Source organism: Pongo pygmaeus, chromosome 7 (genome assembly GCF_028885625.2).
Source record: "Pongo pygmaeus isolate AG05252 chromosome 7, NHGRI_mPonPyg2-v2.0_pri, whole genome shotgun sequence".
Taxonomy (NCBI): domain Eukaryota; kingdom Metazoa; phylum Chordata; class Mammalia; order Primates; family Hominidae; genus Pongo; species Pongo pygmaeus.
In genome coordinates, this window is record NC_072380.2 from 74,308,433 (window position 1) to 74,329,520 (window position 21,088).

Genomic DNA, 21,088 nt, shown 5'->3' on the forward strand with positions numbered 1-21,088 from the left:
TTATTGGCTTTGGAAAGAAGAAACACTGCAGGATGACGTTCTTTTTATATTGCATCTTTTTTTTCCTAGGTCAGTGAAAGACACAAATATCCGAGTGGTAAGGCTATTCAATGAGGAAAGGTCAGTCCTCAAAAAATGGTGCTGGGTAACTGGATATCTACATGGTAATGAATGAATCTGGACCCTTACTGTACATTTGTTACTTATAATTTTGTTACATTCATTACATTTTGCCTTACTGGACATTTGTTACTTATGATTTTGTTACATTTCTAGAAAAGTTTTTCCGATGTTATCTTCTAGAATGTTTATGGTTTAAGGTCTTAGATTTAAGTCTTTGATCCATCTTGATTGATTTCTGTGTAAGCTGAGAGATGAGGATCCAGTTTCATTCTTCTACATGTACAAAGCTCACTATTAAATTATTATTTAATTATTATTAATTATTAAAATATGTAGAATATAATGGGTATTTTCAACTTCCCTATGAAAATAAATTCAGATGAAATTGGTTCAAAGAACTAAATGTATGTACCTTTTATATCTTGAGAAATATCACTAGCACATTATTCATTCTCAGTGGGCATTTCAGTTTCCACCTTTTGGCTATTGTGAATAAGGCCGCCATGAACATGAGTATACAAATATCTGTTTGAGTCACTACTTTCAATTCTTTTGGGTATAAACTCAGAAGTGGAATTGCTGGGTCATATGGTAATTCTATGTTTATTTCTTTTTTGAGGAACTGCAATACTGATTTACACAGTGTTCTGCATCATTTTACGTTGCCAACGACAGGGAATAAAGATTCTAATTTGTTCACATCCTTGCCAACACTTGCTATTTTCTGTTTTTGTTTTATTTTGTTTTTGTTTTTTGATAGTAGCCAACCTAATGGTGGTATCTCATTATGGTTTTGATTTGCATTTTCCTAATGATTAGTGATGGTAAAAAATCTTTTCATGTGCTTATTGGCCATTCGTATGTCTTTTGTGGAGAAATATCGTTTTAAGTCCTTTGCCAATTTTTGAAACAGATTTTTTGTTGTTGCTATTGAGTTTAGGAGTTCTCTACATATTTTGGGTATTAACCTCTCATCAGATATATTATTTGTAAATACTTTGTCCCATTCCATGCATTGCCTTTATACTCTGTTAACATAGTTCTTTGATACACAAAAGCTTTAAGTTTTCATGAAGTGCAATTTGTTTTTTTCTTTTGTCCCGTGTGTCTTTAGTGTCATATTCAAGAAATAATTGCCAAATCTGATGTTGTGAAGATTTTGCTCTATGTTTTCTTCTAAGAATTTCATAGGTTAGCTATAACATTTAGGTCTTTGATCTGCTTTTACCTAAGTTTTGTATATGGCATTAGGTAAGGGTCGAGATTCATTCATTACCATGTGGATGTCCAGTTCCCCAGCACCATTTTTTGAGGACTGGCCTTTCCCCATTGAATAGCCTTACCACTCTTTTCAAAAATGTTTGACCACATATATGAGAAATTCCATTGATCTTTACATCTGCTTTTATGCCAAATGCACTGTTTTGATTACCATAGCTTTGTAGTAAGTTTTGAAATCAGGAAATGTAAATCCTCTAGCTTTGTTCTTTTTTTATCGCGATTGTTTCGGCTACTTCATGCACCTGAGATTCCATATGAATTTTAATTTCTATTTCTATAAAAAAGTCATTGGGATTTTTATAGGAATTGCATTGAATCTATAGATCATTTGGGGGGGGGGATTGTTGACATTTTAATATTAAGTCTTCCAATTCATGAACATGGGATCTCTTTCCATTTACTTATGTCTTTTAAAATTATTTTTAGCCATGTTTTAGAGTTTTCATTGCAGAGGAATCTTTTAAAAATGTAACTATTTTAAAGCCATTCATGTGGCTTTTCCTTACTGGTTTGATCCAACTTTGCATTGCATACTGATCCATATATTATGCCAACTTATTCCATTTATAGACTGAAAAATGTATATCGGTTTTGTACCTGTGGGCTAAAACTTCATTAGAACAGTTAAATGACATTTAATGTAGTACAGCTGGAAAACAATGCCAGTACACAAATCTATTACTATAATAATGTGGTTTTGAATTACATTTCACACAGCTCAGTATTATCTTCTACCAAATTTACAAGTCCAATGAAAGGTAATATAGTTCAATATACATTAACAATTATGGTTCTCATTTTCTTACTTAACGGATCTGCTATTTCAGGTATTGTTTTCATTTACCTTTTAATCAGCTTAAACGTTTTAAAATACCTATAATGAGAGGGGTCGTATTACAAGTAAAGCATGAGAAACTGTGGGTAGCAAAATTTGTTTGGTTAGTTTTTTTTCTAGTTGTAAAGAGATGACGTTGGTATTATCTCATAGAGATTTCCTGTTTTTTCAGTTTTCTGGGAAGAAAGAACCATATGCCACTAAACCAATCCTCATTGCACCAGATGTCTTATGTAAAGGAACACCTTAACATCTCAGAGATTATACATTTTTAGGAATGAAATATGTTAAAAGGATTAAAAAAGATATTTTACATCTCTACATTCTCCAGAGTAATTAGCCCAGAACTTTGCATAAATGTGTTTACTTTGTATTAATTTCTTTATTTAGTAATTCATTCTCAAATATTTGTTTAGTACCTTATATGGGATCATTGCACTGCTGTGCATTGGTGGCTGTGGGATTCAGCCTCCAAGATACCACCCAATGATCCCTGTCTCCTGCTACACACCCTTGGGCTACGTTGCACCAGGTTGGCCTGTGGGACCCATAGAATATTGCAGAATTGATGGTATGTTACTTCCAAGATAGGTAGTAAAAGATCGACTTCCATCTTTTGCATTACCTCTTTTGGGTCACCCTCTCTGGGGAATCCATGTCATCAGCAGCTTTGTGAAGTGTCCCAGGAGGTGAGGAGCTAAAGCCTTCTGCCAACAGCCATGAAAGTGAGCTGAGAAGTGCATCTTCTCAGCCCAGTCAAGTTTCAAGTTACTGCAGACCCTGCTGACACTCTAACTGCAGCCTCATCAGAGGCCTTGAGCCAGCACCACCAAGAAAAGCTGCTCTAGAATTCTAAACTCTCAGAAACTGTGAGAAAATAAGTGTTCACTCTTTTACCCTGAAAAAATTTGAAAGAATTTTCTATACAGCAATCATTAATTAATACAGACATACATGCATGAACAAGCCTTTTCTTAATTTCAATTTTTATCATGGATTAAAGGGTACATGTGCAGGTTTGTTACAGGGATAAACTGTGTGATGCTGAGGTGTGGAGTACCAATGATCCCATCACCCAGTCCGGAAGAATCGTACCCAACAGGAGTTTCTTCAGCTTACATTCCCCTCCTTTTCTCCTCCAGTGATCCCCAGTGTTTATCATTCCCATCTTTGCAATCATGTCTATTCAATGTTTAGTTTCCACTTATAAGTGAGAACATGTGGCAGTTGGTTTTCTGTTCCTGTATTAGTCGCTTAGGATAATAGCCTCCAGCTCCATCCGTGGTACTGCAAAGGACATGATTTTGTTCTTCTTTATGGCTGCATGATATTCCATGGTGTATATGTACCATATTTTCTTTATCTAGTCCACTGTTGATGGACACTTAGGTTGATTTCATGTCCTTACTATTGTTAATAACACTGCAGTGAACATACAGGTGCCTGTGTCTTTATGAGAGAATGAATTATTTTCCTTTGAGTATATACCCAGTCATGGGATTGCTGGGTCAAATAGTAGTACTATTTTAAGTGGATGAACAATTCTTGTCCTGCCTTCAAGGAGCTTCTAGCTCAGTGAAACTGGTGAACTGTTGATTTACCACTAAACCAAGGGTAGGTACCATGACAGCACATAGATGCAGCACCTATCTCAGTCTTGGTGACAAGAACAGCCAAATGAATGAATGATTCTTAATTTGTGGCTCCAAGAATGAGGACGAGGAAGTAGCAAGAGGAAAGCATGGGCGATTCCAGATAGAAGAGAAAGGGTGAGCCAAGGTTGAGGTTAGGGAGAGGTGAGTACAGTAGTTTCCAGGCCCTGGTTTCATGTGGGCAACAGGGGTAATGAATAATGAGGATGGGGTGGTGAGCTGGGAACAGATGAGGAAGGAAGGTATATATCACAGGAAGGAGTTAGAGGAGAGCCACTGAAGATTTTTAAGCACAAACATGACTACCATTCAGAGTATAAGCCAGGGTAAGTAGGAAACAAGGAGGCACTGGCTGCAGAAACAGGAAATGGTCCTGGGAGTCTGAGAGAGGGTAGTGGCAGTAAGAAAGAGGGGGAGTTGAGTTTGAGGCAAGTTAAGAGGTTAGAATCGACAGATTTGAGGCTGAAATATATAATTTGCATTTTTTTCTTTTAATTTACCCCACTAAGACCCCTGGACACTTAACCCATACCTGCCCCTCCTCTAGTATGGCCATCTTGGTGATTGACACCACAGAGGACTCAGTCTCTCCAGATGGCAACCTGGACATGACTGGAAATACCTCCCTTTCCCTTGTAACTGTATCCAGTTACTGACCTAATTTTACATGTCTAATGCCCAAGATCTTTCTAATTAGAGTGTCCCTTCCCTTCTTTCCCCACCTGAGTAGTGTTAAGTAAACCGTTGCCACCTCTTCCCTCAATTTTTGTAATGGTTCCTAACAGTTTTACTCTTAGCCATACCTTCTTTACGTGAATTCTCTGTATCCCTACCAGGCCCATTCAAAACACTCATATGAGTGTTCACCCACCCTGCTTAGACACATTCACTGGTTCTTCTGCCACTGTGGACACAGTCCACATGCTTTGGCTTGGACGCAAATCATTTTTCTCTAATCTCTAGACTTCTCTCTCTCTCTCTCTCTCTCTCTATATATATATATATGTATGTATCTCCCTTCCTCCCTCCTCTTCTACCTCCTCCTCCTCTCTCTCTCTCTCTATATATATATATATGTATATATGTATGTATATCCCTTCCTCCCTCCTCTTCCACCTCCTCCTCCTCCCCCCCAAAGCCCTATTGTACAGCCATATTAAACTACTGGGGTCACTTATGTACCTTTAAACCCTTTCTTTTCTCTATATGGATCTTCACTCCCTCCTGTCCCCAGCTAACTCCTACATGTTAGGAGTTAGAACTCATACATGTTAAGACCCATCTGCGCGTTGCTTCTTCTTGGATACATAAGCTGCCACCTGATTCCTATCTCCCCTAGCTCTCACCTCACTATATTCAATTTGTGATTTGCATCCAGTCTGTCCCACAAGTTTCCAAACTTCTTGAAGGCAGGGACCACACCTCATGTGCCTGGCACCGTCAGCGCAGTGTCCTGCATAAAATAGACACTCCACAAATGTGAAAGGCTAGAACTGAGCACTGCATTCAAACATTCTGCTTAGTGTCCTGAACAATACAGTCCAAACAGGAAAGTACTGAACATTAAGAATGTTTTTATCTTCTTTAAGAGTTAGAAAAGCTTGAATAATTCTTTCTTATCTGGTATAGGAAAATTTTTGATTTTTTATATTAGATATACTGGAAAGTGAACTATCAAGCATGAAGAGACAAACATCTACTATTTGAAGTTTTGACAACTAATTTATAGCTCCAGGACCAATAGGTTATTACGTATATTGTCCTTGTTTGTGCAAGACCAATCAAATACCGCTTTGTATTAATACTTTTCAAAAGATTAAAATTCTGTCTTTTTCATGTTTAACTCTGTCTTCAGATATGAGTCACCTAATGTCTTCTTTGAGAGGAGATTTCTTTGAAGTCTGGGGGACATCCCCAGCTAGAAGACCTGGGCAGAAATATGCTCTGGATGATCATGATCTGAATTCAAAGGGAACAATTAAGGAATTATTTCCATTTTGATTCTAATAGCAAGCTTTTCTACTTGTTGCCCTTCAACCTGTCTGCATGCCAGCTGAAACTTCAATAGAGCCTCATGACAGAGCTGTTAAAAGACTTTGAAAAGGGAACGTGTGAAATCATAAATGCTTCAGAAATAAGAGAATGTTTCTCAGTCCATTACGTTCTTAACCTCTTGTTTCCACTTAACGGACTTTGTTAAAGGTCAGTGAGAATGTTTTAACAGCAAATGCTTGGGACTTCCAAGAACATATTGTTTCCATTCTAGATATCCATTGCTAATAAAGAACTGGTTTGGTATATTCTGTACTTATATTTTCAGTAAAAATAAAAAGTCATTATCAGAAAGACTTTAGCATAAATCTAAATTTCAAATCTTTGAATTAGGATATATTTGAAAATTTTCAATTTGGTGTTACTTTTCCAATTAGGAAAATGAATAACATAACATCTGTGTAATGCATTACAGTTTATGATGAAAATTTCTGTATGCTTTTCTCATTTTTCACTATAAGGGTTGAGTGACATGGATAATAATGTAATTTCATTTTAGATATGAGGAGACTGCAGTCCGAGAAGGTTAGGTTGCTTAACTAACTCTGCTAACCTGTGAATGAGTTGTGATGTGATCCTAGATTTGCAATCACAAACTGACAAACTTCTGTTCTCTATTGAATGCTTCTGTTTTTGTTTTTATTTGTTTCTAAGAAATTTTCGACCAGGCACTGTGGCTCACACTTACAGTCTCAGCACTTCCGTCAAGAAGCCAAAACAGGCAGATCACTTGAGCCCGGGAGTTCAAGACCAGCCTGGGCACCATGCCGATACCGCATGTCTACAAAAAATACAAAACTTAGCTAGGCATTTTGGCATGTCCTGTAGTCCCAGCTACTTGGGAGAATGAGGTTGCGGTGGCAGTGAGTTGTGTTTGTGCCACTGCACTCTAGCCTGGCAGACAGAATGAGACTCTGTGTTAAAAACAAAAACAACAAAAAACGGTTGTTTTTCCAGCACAATTCATGAGATTGTTTTTTAAAATGCACAAACTAGTACTTTAAAAGATATTTTTGATTTTCCATTACACAAGTACAGAAATATGTAATTTCTCTATCAACTTTTCCCTTAAGAAATTAATTTTTTTCATTGTCTGAAAGAGATAGAATTACCTGTCTCTAAAGGATATTTTCCTCAAGTACCCACAGGTAATTTTGAATTTGTGGTTCATTTCACCTTTGTATGACTCCAGAAGTTAAATGATTCTTGGCTGTACATCAAAAGATGATTATGTAGTTATTATTTATTTTTATAGCTCAGATGAACCTGGTACTAGCTTCATTATAGTGCATGTCCCATCGGCCAAATGAACACAATCTGGAAATATGACATGCATTTTTAATAGTAATAAGGCAATAATTCTGCATTTTGTGTAGGTGTACCAGGGGCTACTTAAGTGAGGTTTAATGTCAATTAAGAAACACTGCGGTGCCCTTACTGGAATCTTGTAATAGTCACATTTCTCTGGTTGTTTTATGAAGTCAGGTGTAAAACAATCACTTTAAGGGGGACTTACTAAGTATGGACCTGTGCATCATTTTTCTTAGCTATATATATTAACGTATAGTAAAAATAAGCAGCACAAACTTTTCTTCTGTTTCTAGAGTGACAGGCATTCTGTAGTATTGATAGGACATAAATAGACATCATTAAATGCTTTACCCACGGCTTTGGGCCCTAGTATCATTATCTGAAAGCATTTAGAATGAATAACTAAAAGCCAAGAAAATTTACAAATCTCATTTTGGAGAATAATTACAGTCATCCATCACCAAACTGCTGGCAAGTAATGGCATTGCCTCATTGGATTTTATCCCTTTTTATGACTCTGGCTGTTCCTCAGATGTAAGGTCTATAAGCCATCAAGTGGATTGGAAGGGCCAGGAAGACCAGGGGCCCAGAATGACTTCAAGAAACAGCATATAAAAGAGCATTGGCACAATATGGAGAACCAGCTGAAATATTTGGAATTTGTATGTGCTGAGCCGTGTGAAGATTGCTACCCAGTATTAATCATATTCCAAAAGATAGGTTATCATTAGCATTTATAATAACATGTAAGTTCTACTCTGTGCTACCTGATGTAGGAGACTTTATTAGTTACTCATGGCTGCAGAAACAAGGTCCACAAATCAAGTGGCTTAAAACAACAGATATTTTTTCACTTACAGTTCTCGAAGCTAGAAGTCCAAAATCAAGATGTCAGCAGAGCCATGCTCTAGGGAAAGATTCCTTCTTTGTTTCTGGTGGTTGTCAGTAATCCTTGGCATTTCTTGTCTTGTAGATGCATCACTCCAATCTCTACCTCTGTCTTCACATGGCCTTTACCTGGTAAGACTAGGTCCAAACTTCCCACACTATATAAGGACACCAGTCATTGCATTAGAACCTCCCATAATCCAGTAAGACTTTACCTTAACTTGGTTGCATTTGCAAAGACCCTTTGTCCAATTCAACAAAGACCATACATTTCCTAACTCAATGGCTTTGGAAGTTAGTGATATTGAAAATATAAATGTGTATTTTTAGAACCAGTATGAAACATGTGTTTATTATCTATTGCTACATAACAAATCACCCCAAAACTTAGTGCCTTAAAACAGCAGCCGTTTTGTTATATATCAGGATTTTGTGGGTCAAAATTTGGATGGGGTTTGGCTGGGCAATTCTCCACATGGCATCCTGGTGGTATCCAGTTAGTGGCTTGGCTGGAGAGTGAAAAATGGTTTTGTTCACAGCTAGAAGGCTGGGCTTGACTTAATCTCTCTCATTCTCCCTGTGAGCTCAGGACCTTTCCACACACTCCCTCCAGCAGAGTAACTGTATATCTTAAATGACAGTTCAGGGTTTTAAGAGTAAGTAATTAAAGAGACAGGAACTGAAAACTGCTAGTCATTAGTAAGGGACAGGCCCCCAAACTGGCACAGCATAGCTTCCATAATACTGTTTGTCATTATAGTCAGAGCATACCCTCACATTTAAGGGGAGAGGTGTAACTCTCTGTGGAAAGACTGCTGTTCACCTTTTGGCCACAGATAGCTTACATTTCTCCCATCTTTGAAAATCTCATGCCAGCAGGGAACAGTGGCTCACGCCTGTAATTCCAGCATTTTGGGAGGCTGAGGAAGATGGATCACTTGAAGTCAGGAGAGCAGCCTGGCCAAAATGGTGAAACTCCATCTTTATTAAAAATACAAAAATTAGCTGGGTGTGGTGGCTCATGCCTGTTATTCCAGCTATTTGGGAGGCTGAGATAAGAGAACTGCTTGAACTCGGGAGGTGGAGGTTGCAGTGAGCCAAGATCATTGTGCCACTGCACTCCAGCCTGGGCGACGGAGTAAGTGAGACTCTGTCTCAAAAAAAAAAAAAGAAAAAAAGAAAGAAAAGAAAATCTTATTCCATCAGAGCCGTGCCTTGAATTTAAAAAGCCGCTGGTAAAATCAGGTCTATGTAGAGATGAGATTCTTTGTGTATATTTTCTCTCCATCTGAAGACCTGTAGACCATAGGAACAAATTTTGTGCCCTCCCCACAACATATAATGGTCAGAGAGGAGTAGATTCTCCCCTTTAAAAAAGAAAATGGGAAACATGTTCCACAGTAATTCTAAAATGCAACCAGTTCCTGAACTAGGCTCTAGTCCTGCTTCCTGGAAACTATTGTCCTGGCTCTCCATTTCTCTCTTGAATCCATCCTCCTCTCCATAAAAACTTTATGAGACCCCTATGTATCAAATAATGATCCAATCCATCAAACAAAAGCCATGTACACATTTGGTTCTGACATAGTCCTTTTTTGCTGGAACTTAGGGCATTCTGGGGAAATGAAAAGAAGCCTTCTTTCTAGTTGAAAGGGTTCATCAGGCACCCTTAAAATTCATAGAGACATATATTATGATTTCTAGAATTCCAATTAGGCTTACCTTCAGATATTTCTGAGAGGTCAACAAAGGAACATCCATGAGCTTTATTTTCCCAAAGCCATGTTGTACAAGTAGCAGCAGCCTGGATTTAATCTTTGTCCTGAGGTCATTTGTAACTTTGCAAGTCTATTGCTGGGAGAGCCTAGGAATGAGAAACAATTTTACCTTCATACTCAGCATGTTCTGGTCCTTTTTTCCTCTGAATCTTGCTTGGAAACAGAAAGTTTCTTCTTTGGCTTATCCCTTTCCAAGTTTTACCATAGGCAGCTAGGAACCAGTTGGCACTTTCTCCATTTTGCCTGTTCATCTTTCTTGCCAGACCTTTGTAGAAGTCTATTAAGTTTCTTATCACGTGCAACATTAATGCCAAACTTTCTGCCACTACAGAAAAAGTATCACATATTGTCTGGCCTCCAGTAACATATTTTCATTGTCTCTAAAGGCTTCACCAACAGTCTCTTCAAGGCCCTTGGGGCTTTTGCTAACAGTCTCCTTGAAGTCCTCTTCTTTCCACTAACAGTCTCCATGAGGCCCTTCTAGCTTCTGTCCACTGCTTGATTCTAAAGCTGTCCACACATGTGACAGGTTTTGTACAGCAACACCACACCCCCAGGTAATGGATTTTGTCCCGGTTTTCTACTGTTGCATAAAAATTGACCCTAAAACAAGTGGCTTGAAACAAGCACCATTTTATTATACCTTATGACTTTTGTAGACTAAAAAACAGCCTGAGCTTGACTGAGAGGTCCTTCTGCTCCATGTGATGCCACTTGTAGTCATTCAGAGGTGGCTGGGATGGTCCGGAACCGAAGTCAGCAAGGTTTTTTGGTGAAGGGCCAGAAGGTATGTATTTTAGGCTTTGTGGGCTGTACTGTTTGTCAAAGCTACTCAGCCTGACGACTGAATGACAAAGTCATGTGGGGGCTCGGTCTGCTAGTACCTGGTCTAGAGAACCCAAGAAGGCTCACACATTTCATTTACTTTCATGCAGATGGCTAGAGAGTGGGCTCAGCACATCTTCTCTCCTTCCCTAGGTAGTTGCAGGGTGTCTCTGCATGGTTCCTCCAGCAAAACAGTCCACTTTCTCACATGGACGCTCGGGCCCCAAGAATCAGTGGTCCAACAAACAGAAGGCTGCCAGCCTCATGAGGTGTAGGCCTAGAAATACACAACATATCATTTCTGCCATTTTCACTGGTCAATGCAATCGTAGATCCCTTCCTCCCATATTGAAAAGTAAGAGAGATAAATCCTTACTGGATATTTTGCCTGGAAAGGGTATCAGATAACTTGTGGCCATTCACCACAATGATCACCTTAATTCACTGATGAATAAGACATTTCTGTACCTTCGAGGAGCTTACATTATAATTGGAAACAGATATGGAAACAATTTTCTGAAGCATAGGACAGAATGAAGTATATCAAGGGCAGGAAAAAAAACATATAGGCACTTCTATAAGGAGTGTCATGAATTTGAATATATGCCTGTGTTTTACAAGTAGTTGCTAGCCCTTGTTTCTGTCTATTTTACTGTCAAGTATAGTACACACACACACATATATATATGATTTGTATCCAGAATATGCATACACAACACACATAACAGACACACACTCTCACACACATATATATGTGCATACACATATACAAACAACACTCACATGCACAGCACATGCACACACCAACTCACACATGGACTTTCAAACATGTAACTGAAACAAGTTTCTTCACATAGCAGTTACTGTAAGTCTGGGCAATGTACTTGGTTATATTCCTTTCTTTCTGTTATATTTAATTTTTAGAAATTCTGATCATTATCCACTGAATTAATTTCACAACTGCAGTTTATTTCATAAACTGAAGTGTGAAAAACAACTGGTCAAGAAGATGCATAAGTCAACAAGCCTTGTGGGTCTCTGTTGCACAATAAGTTATTGTTAAAATTTATTCTTTACAGGAAGATCTGGGAATTGATTTAACAAGGGGATAGGAAAAAACTTTTCACAAATTTCTTTCTCAGTGGCTTCTTTGATAAAATATATATCCAGTGTATTTTGATATATGTTATTTATTATCTGCAAATGATGTGTCTGTTTATTTTGAGCTGCTTTGATAACACATTAGTTTGAAGTAGCCATAAAACCTTTTAAACTTTGATAGGTTATGAAAATACCACTAGGCCCTCATAGAAGTTATCATATTTCATGATGTGAAAAGTTTATAATTTTTCAAGTTTGTTTAGAAACTATATTCATGTTGATGATTTGAAAAAGAAAAAAATGGGAAAATGATTATGAAATAAATTATACTATACCATTAATATACAATTATAAAATATAGAGTCATTCTTTAGTTTTCCAGTAAATGAGTATTTACTTAGTTTTGAAATGCAATAGTGAACGGGACAACACAAATCTTCCATTATGGAACTTATGTTCTGCAAGGTCAAATAGAAGAAAACAAGTCAACAGCCAAATGAAATAATTGTGAGTTGTGATGAATGCCATGAAAGGATTAAACATGAGCTGAAATAGAGAATTTTAAAGTCAGCTCTTGTATTAGGGTTCTCTAGAGGGACAGAACTAATAGGATAGATATATGTGTATATATAGAGAGAGGGGAGTTTATTAAGTATTAACTCACATGATCACAAGATCCCACAATAGGCTGTCTGCAAGCTGAGGAGCAAAGAAAGCCAGTCCGAGTCCCAAAGCAGAAGAACTTGGAGTCCAATATTCCAGGGCAGGAAGGGTCCAGCAAGAGAGAAAGATGTAGGCTGGGAGGCTAGGCGAGTCTAGTCTTTTAATGTTTTACTGCCTGCTTTATATTCTAGCCAGGCTGGCAGCTGACTAGATGGTGCTCAGCCAAATTAAAGGTGGATCTGCCTTCCCCAGCCCACTGACCCAAATGTTAATCTCTTTTGGCAACACCCTCGTAGACACACCCAGGATCAATCCTTTGCATCCTTCAATCCAATCAAGTTCACACTCAGTATTAACCATCACAGCTCTTGACACAGGGTGGTCAGAGAGAGGCTCTCTGCTCTGAGTAGCTGGCATTAAGAAGAATCTAAAGAATAAGAAGGAGCTGCCTGTGATTAGATCACTAGGAAGAATGTTCCAGATGGTGGGTAAAACATAATGCAAAAGTTCTGGGGTCAGGATGAGGTTGCTTTGTTTGGGCAACTGAAACCCCAGAATGAGTGATACCTAGGGAGTGAGTTAAGTGAGAGATTGTCTGAGATGAGAGAGAAAGGTAGACAGGAACTGATCTAACAGGGCCTACTAGGCCATAGTAAGGAGTTTAGAGTTTCTTTCTTTCCTTAGCCAGATGGGAAGCTATTCAAGTGTCTTTGCAGGAGAGGGCAAGGTCTAATTTATATTTTAAGAAGCTCAGTCTGACCGCTGCTTGGAGATTGAACCAGAGTGGAACAAAAGTGGAAGTGGGGCGTACACTGGGCTTATTCCTTTTGAACGTCCGGGGATAAAAGTTCAGCTTCTACACTGACTATTTCCTATGGAATTTTTGGTTCTTGTCAGTTAAATTGAACATAGAAATATGGAGACACCTTAAATTTAAATTAAAAAGGCAAAGGTTCTGTTTAGTTTTGTCTAAACTATCCTGTAAATAGCAATTTGCAAAATGAGATTCATCTTTTTCTTTAAAAACTTGCAGATTCCTTTAAATTTAATTCTGATTTCCCCTTGAAAATGGTAATAATTCCTAAGAGGTGTCAGAAATCAACATGTGTTTATTTACATGCTCTGTACCCCAAGTGAAAAAGTAATGTGCATATTTTTCTAAAGAAAGGATTTTATAATGTAAGAACTGTGGGCTGATCGTTAAAGAAAAAAAATCTAACATTTGCTGAAATGGTAAGGAAGACTTTATTCAGGACTATTGTGATAGGTGTCAAAACTATCAGAATTGAGGAGAGAAATGGGTCTCAACTGTAAATACATGCAAGGACAAGTAGAGATTTATATCATTAGGACAAATAGGTTTAATACCTTTTCCTCACCCATCACAAGGGTCTAGCTGACACTGATATGGCAAAAGACAGATTAATAAGAAAAGAGTATAACAAATTTATTTAACAAAGTTTTATGTTACATAGAAGCCTGCAGGAAAACTGTATTTTTATGTTTTTTAATGTATTTTTTATGTTTAGGTTTGATGAAGAATAGTCATGTAGAAATATAATTGGACAAAAAGCATATGATGTAATGTTATAAACCTAAGGCAGGGGAAGGCAGCCAGGACTATTTATTCCAATTCTTCTTGGCCTCTCTCTTTAGAATTTTTTCCTCCTGGGTATGGGGCAGGTCACCTATCAAATGAGGGTCTTCAAGGGAGAAAGGAGGTCAGAGAGTGACATTTCTAGGTTTTATGGCTTGCTTTGGGGGAGAGGAGTTCTAGTTTCTATTACCTGCTTTGGGGAAAAGGAATTCTAGTTTTTATGGCCTGCTTTGGGGGTGAAATAGGAGAAGGAGAAAGGAGGGCAGAAGAAGGTCAGAGAGAACTTCCTGCTTTTGAGGCCCTGCCAATCCCTTTCAGAAGTTCAAAGTCCTCAGCCTGCCAAAGCAACATACTTTAGAGTATCATGCTCTGAGCTTCAGTAATGGCCAAGAAGCGGGTTTGGAGGTGATAGTGGATGGAAAATTCAGAAGCCAGGACATCAAGAGTAGGGGGAATCTTGCTAAACTGACATAATAGTATTCCTGCTGAGGGCAGGCTGGGGTGATCAGATATTAAGGATGGGAGGGTTCCCTGTAAACTTAGGAGGATTCTTGCTGAAACTGGGCTACGCAGGCTTCCCACGGATGGTGGTTTGCTCAGAGGCAAGGTTGAGGCATTGTCAGGAGGAAGGCTTAGGGGAGCCTAATGAAAGTTTGGTCAAGGAAAGCGTCTTGTCATCTTCATTCATTCTTCAAAACAGACATGAGATACAACTGCTACAAAACAAGACAGATTGATGGTTATATTTTATGTGCTGCCCATTAAAGTACTTACATTTTTATTTATCCAGAAATTGTAACTACATACTTTGGTGTTATTAGATTACCCTTGGAAACACTCAGCTACAGCAAGTGTTTTGTGCTGTTTATTTTAGAATTCATGGGACAGCTCACTTGCTAGCCATTAATTTGAGCTTTCAAAGACAAGTTACACAAGTGACAATAGGGAATTTGATCTATTTGTGTATGTAATTATGAGTTCAACAGGCATTGTTTTTAGGTACTGTGATAGACCCTTTCTCTTACTTAAAGTATGTGATTTGGTTCAAAAGACATTTATGATGTTAATTTTATAAAAAATCAAGAAGGTGATGTGAGTTCCCATACTGTTGGCATCTGAGCTTGGATGACATGTTAACAATAACAGTTAGTATAGATGAAATTCATTCTAGAAATAATACACCTTGTGAGTTAGAAGCAACCTTGAAGTGCATGTAATCAAAATCCCCTATTTTACTGACTGAGAGGCAAGAGAGGTCACATTGCTACTTGGTGACTCTTTCTGTCAAGTTAGAGCATCAAAAGCAATTTACTTGAACTACAGTGGATTAACTCTCCAAAGAAATTACCTTTGTTCAAATATGATTCAATAAAATGCCTTTAACCTTTATCCAGAGCTGCTGCATTTTTTCAGGATGAAGAGTCAAACCTGATTTCTTTTTGTATGAAGATCCACAGGAAAAAAATTCTTTTGCAATTTAATGCCAGAAAACAAAACAAAACAAGCAGAAACTACATCTCTTGTGAATAATTGGCAGGCTTTCTTTTGACAACACGAGACCCGTGAGGTTCATCGTGTTTCTCTTTTTCACTTTGTGTCCAGGGCCTGCAGAGTTAGATGACAAAGGCTAAGGAAATTTTCTCCCTTTTTACTCTATGCTGTTTCTTGTTTCCCATTTAACTTTTCTCTGTGCTTTTGTATGTAAATTTTTATTACAAGCCACCCCACAAATGCTTTTTGAAAGCTAATAAACTATAAATTATTCAGGAATAAATGTTAAGTGACAAAGGCAAAACTATAATCCAGATCTTCTATCTCCCAGTGTAAATTTCAATCCATTCTATCACGATTGGAAAGGCATTAATATCTCTGACAATTCCTTTCTCAATGGAAAAAAATGTTTCCAATGTTTGTGCAAAAGGGAGATATAAAAGAGGTGTCTTACTGCCTCTATAACTTTGGCTCAAATTTTAAAACTTAGCAATTGCACCTCTCAACCACTGAACCAAAAAAAAAAAAAAAAAAAAAAAAAAAAAAAAAGGAGAGAGATAGAAAATAAAATAAAAGGAAAAGAAGAAAAGAAAATCTTTATTTTTGTTTAGTTACTTTGGAAATTTGGGAGTATATTATTTTATTGGCACTCAGAGCTGTGCACAGTCCTGTTGGAAATGTCTATATATTCACAGTGAAGCTTGGAACAGGCTTGGGTATCCTTTTGAATACAGATTATATGTACAAAGACTAATGCAATAGAAACCTTTTAAATCAAGCTTTTCCTCTGTAACAAAAGTGTCTAGTCTCTTGATTCCTGAATCCATTAATGCCCTTTGAGTGTCACCCAGTCACATACTGCTGGGCATCAGGTTGCCTTTCCAGTGTGGAAGCCTGAGACTCCTGCACAAAGGAACTCTTAGAGCTCTTGATGTTTCTCATCTTGTGACACTGAATTACAGGGCTTCTCTTTTATTGAAGTGCTGACTGGAAGAAGGGTTATCACAGCAGCCCCAGCGAGCATGGCACAGCTGCCCGCACTCTTTGTAATGTTCTTTGAAAAGAATACATTAATAATGTCCAAAGTTGGGTCAGGCTGTCAGTCACAGAAAGAATTACTCTTGAGAGGTTAAGATTCACTTTCTTAAAATCAAGTGGGAGTCATGGTAGATATTAGAAGAATGGAGCAAAGCACACTTTAATATAACTATCAATGTGCCAATAATAGACATTTGGGGGAGAAACTGGGAATATCATACTTACAGGAAGCATGTCTGATGAGAACTCAGAGAGTGGAAAATACAAGTATGGGATATTATTTTGGATTTCTAGCTATTACATATCATCTTTCCTTTTTCATCATTATTATTATTGCAGACTAAAACCAAATATTATTTATTAATCCTTCAGAAATCACTTTGGAGCCTGCATAAGAGCACATACTCCAGAGTCTGACTGACCATGTTCAAATCCTGGTTTTGTGACATAGCTCCTGGGCTACCCTGGGCAATTTACCTAAACTGACTTTGCCCTACCTCTTATGCAAAATGGGGGTAATAATAGTGCCTACTATATAGGGTTGTTGTGAGGATTAATCGAGTTAATATTTGTAATATTTATAAGTTGCCTAGAATTCTGCCTGGCATAGAGTCAGCCTTATCTGAGTTGTCATTATTATTTTTACAAATTTATCCTATCTACTCAGGTGACAAATTATTTTTATTTCAACATTATTCTCTCATTTATGTACATAAAACTACTATAAATGTTACTATTCTATAGTCAATTGAACATCTTATTTAACAAACATTTAAACAGGTGTTTAAAAATGTATTCTTTGCTGGACATAGTGGCACACACCTGGAATCTCAGCGCTTTGGAAGGCTAAGGGAGGAGGATTCCTCTAGGCCAGGAGTTTGAGACCAGCCTGGGCAACACAGCAAGATCCCACGCCTTCAAAAAATTTTTTTAATTAACTGGGCATGGTGACACATGCCTGTAGTCCCAGCTACTCAGGAGCCTAAGTTGGGAGCATTTCTTGAGTCCAGGAGTTTGAGGCTACAGTAAGCTCTGATTGCGCCACTGCACTCCAGGATGCATGACAGATCAAGTCTCTATCTCTTAAAAAAAAAGTATACTTAGTGTTCTGTTTATAGAAACTTTTGAAATAGAAAGTGAGTATGAAACTGCTGTAGTATAGAGATCACATTTTGATTCTTTATGGATGAATAAGGTTGTTATTATGGTCAATGTGTAATTAGTATCCAAGTGATACTTAACATTTTAAAAGTTAATGTTATTAACATTAGAGAATTATGCAAATAGAAGACAAGAAAGCAAACTGGAAAAGGCATTGCATCTTGACATGAAAGTTTGGATTGGTTGTTGAGATTCAGAAATCCCTTTGACAGCCAGGCTTGGGGGTGGAGGGTTATTGTGACTTTTGGGACAACACAGTGCTGGAGCTGGACCTTGATGGACTCATCTGAAACACAAATAAAGAAATCACTTCTTTGAAATAAGTTTAAAAGAACATTAAACATCAGGTAGCCCAACCTCTATGACTTCTATTTAGAACAGTTGATGTGAATGGGAAATATAATGTGCATAAGTGCATTATGTAATTACGTACATATATTATACATAAGTGCATAGTGTATATACTACATTTCCAGATGTCTACGTTTTGAATTATTGTTATCACAACAATATTAATGTTTGTGATATTTCAAAGCTCTGTATACAGGGAGGAGAGTGATTAAAAGCATTTTAAAATGTGAACACTAGATTACCCATATTTAGCTAGATAGCTTAATATTTTTACGTAGGTATTCAATAGAAAAGTGGGAACTGAACAATGAGAACACATGGACACAGGAAGGGGAACATCACACTTCGGGGACTGTTGTGGGGTGGGGGGAGGGGGGAGGGATAGCATTGGGAGATATACCTAATGCTAGATGACGAGTTGGTGGGTGCAGCGCACCAGCATGGCACATGTATACATGTGTGACTTACCTGCACATTGCGCACATGTATCATAAAAGCTAAAGTATAATAATAATAATAAAAGAAAAAAATAAAAATAAAAAAAAAAAAGAAAATGGTACATTATATTTTCTCTCCTCACTACAATAGTGTATGTAGAAAAGCATACTACAACAGTGTATGTAGAAAAGCATACACTATTGCTTTTCTTTATGAGTTGGCAGTGGGAAGGGTGAACTGTGTGATTTAGTAAGTACTTTATACTTCTAATTGCTATGTGTGTTATCCTGCAACCCAGTTGCCTATAGATATTGACTGCTGTCAGTACTCCAGTTTGCTACACACTAGTAAACCACTGATAAAACTAAGAAATTTAGAGTCTTTTGTAGTTCCATATGAATTTTAAATTTTTTTCTTTCTGTTTCTGTGAAGAATGTCATTGGTATTTTGATAGGGATTGCATTAAATTGGTAGATAACTTTGAGTACCGTGGAAATTTTAACAATATTAATTTTTCCAGTACAATCCAATATATTTTTATTTATTTGTGTCCTTCTCATTTTCTTTCATCAGTGTTTTATGGTATTCATTGTAGAGATCTTTTGCCTCTTTGATTAAGTTTATTCCTAGTTATTTTATTTTATTTTTTGGTAGCTATTGGAAATGGGATTGCTTTCTTGATTTCATTTTCAGATATTTTGCTATTGGTGTATAGAAACTCTACTGGTTATTGTATGTTGACTTTGTATCCTGGAACTTTACCACATTTATTTATTAATTAAAACGGTTTTTTGTGGTGGCCATGGTGACATGGCCACCAAAATATGTATGTGTGGGTATATATATACACACACACACACACACACATATATACGCACATATACACACATATGTATGTATATATACACATATATATACACATATATACATATGTATACCTGGAATATATATACCAGACTATATATAATCAGGTCATCTACAAACAGGGACAGTTTGACTTCTTTCTTTCCAACTTGGATGTCCTATATTTTACTTCTTTTGCCTAATTTTTCAGCTAGAACTTCCATTACTATGTTGAAGAAAAATAAAACGGTGTGTGTGTGTATGTTTTCCTGCATACATACACAATGGAATACTATTCAGCCATAAAACAGAATGAAATCCTATCATTTGTGGCAACATAGATGAAGCTAGAGAACATTATGTAAGTGAAGCAAGCCAGGCACATAAAGACAAACATCATATAACCCCACTCTTGTGTGGAGTATAAAGAAGTTGATCACATAGAAGTAGACAGTAGAATAGTTGTTACCAGAGGCAGGGGAGGACAGAGTGGAGCGGAAGGTGGGGAGAGGTTAGTAAACACGTGAAACGTTATAGTTAGCCAGGAAGAATAAGTTCAGGTGTTCTATTACCCAGTAGGGTCAATGTAACTAAAGTAATGTATATTTCAAGATAGCTGAAAAAGAGGATTTTGAATGTTATTGCCACAAAGAAATGATAAATGTTTAAAGTGATCGATGTGTCAATTACCCTTATTTGAACATTTTACTGTGTATTCATGTATTGAAACATCACACTGTAACCTATAAATATGTACACTTATGATGTGAATTATAAATAAAAGAAAATTTTTAAAAAATCTAGGAAATTTGGAATTGTGAACTGTACCATATTAGCCAATAAATTATAAGATATCAATGATTTGTAGACCTTATGCAGCTATTAAACTAGCAAATCCTGTTTTTTGCATTAAAATGATCTTGGAAATAATTTATCACATGTATATTTTAAGAGCTTTGAGATCATATACATGCAGAAGAAATGATCCCAGTGTGAAGGGGCTGACTGGCCCTCCTATATTTTGAAGGTCTGGAAATGGCATGACATGGATATTACTGAGTCTACCAAAGCCTTTACTTTTAGACATCATGGGAGTTGTGTTCTAGGTGCCACTAGAAAGGTTGACCTGAGTCCAGTTATTCTACATTAGTAATTCACCGCAGAACCATCAGGGTTACTGCAAACTATAAGACTTAGATTGAATTTTCTGAGATTTATGGAAAAGACAGGGTACAATAATTTAGTGACTATCACAAGGTACTTGGAATGGGTACAATAACTGCTCAGTAGCCTATTCGAGGAGCAAATGAATGACATAACATTCTCACTTTACCTTTCATTTATTATGGCCAATCTGAAAATCCTAATGACAAGCGACATTTTAAACAGGAAAACTGAGGTCATTTAGAATAGTGAATAAAGGGTTGGTGGCATACATGTCTGAAGAGCCAACACAAAGATCTTCCTGTGGACAGATATTTACAAGTGATGCTTTCCCATACAAACTGTAAGTTGGTTCTGGAGGGTATAGTAGTAACAGGATTTTAATGTGAAGGCATCTACTGTAAGTTCAGTTTACTAAAAGCAGAGAGTCCTTGGCTTATCTATGTGCTGCATAACTTAAAATTACACTTCAATGAAGGAAGATAGGAGCTTTGCT

The 21,088-nt window shown here is 37.2% G+C and overlaps 1 protein-coding gene across 4 annotated transcripts in view; it reads left to right on the forward strand.

The window, feature by feature from the left end:
- The window catches only part of NKAIN3 (sodium/potassium transporting ATPase interacting 3), an 802,780-nt gene that overhangs the window by 80,637 nt on the left and 701,055 nt on the right, over positions 1-21,088 (forward strand). The window lies entirely within an intron of this gene.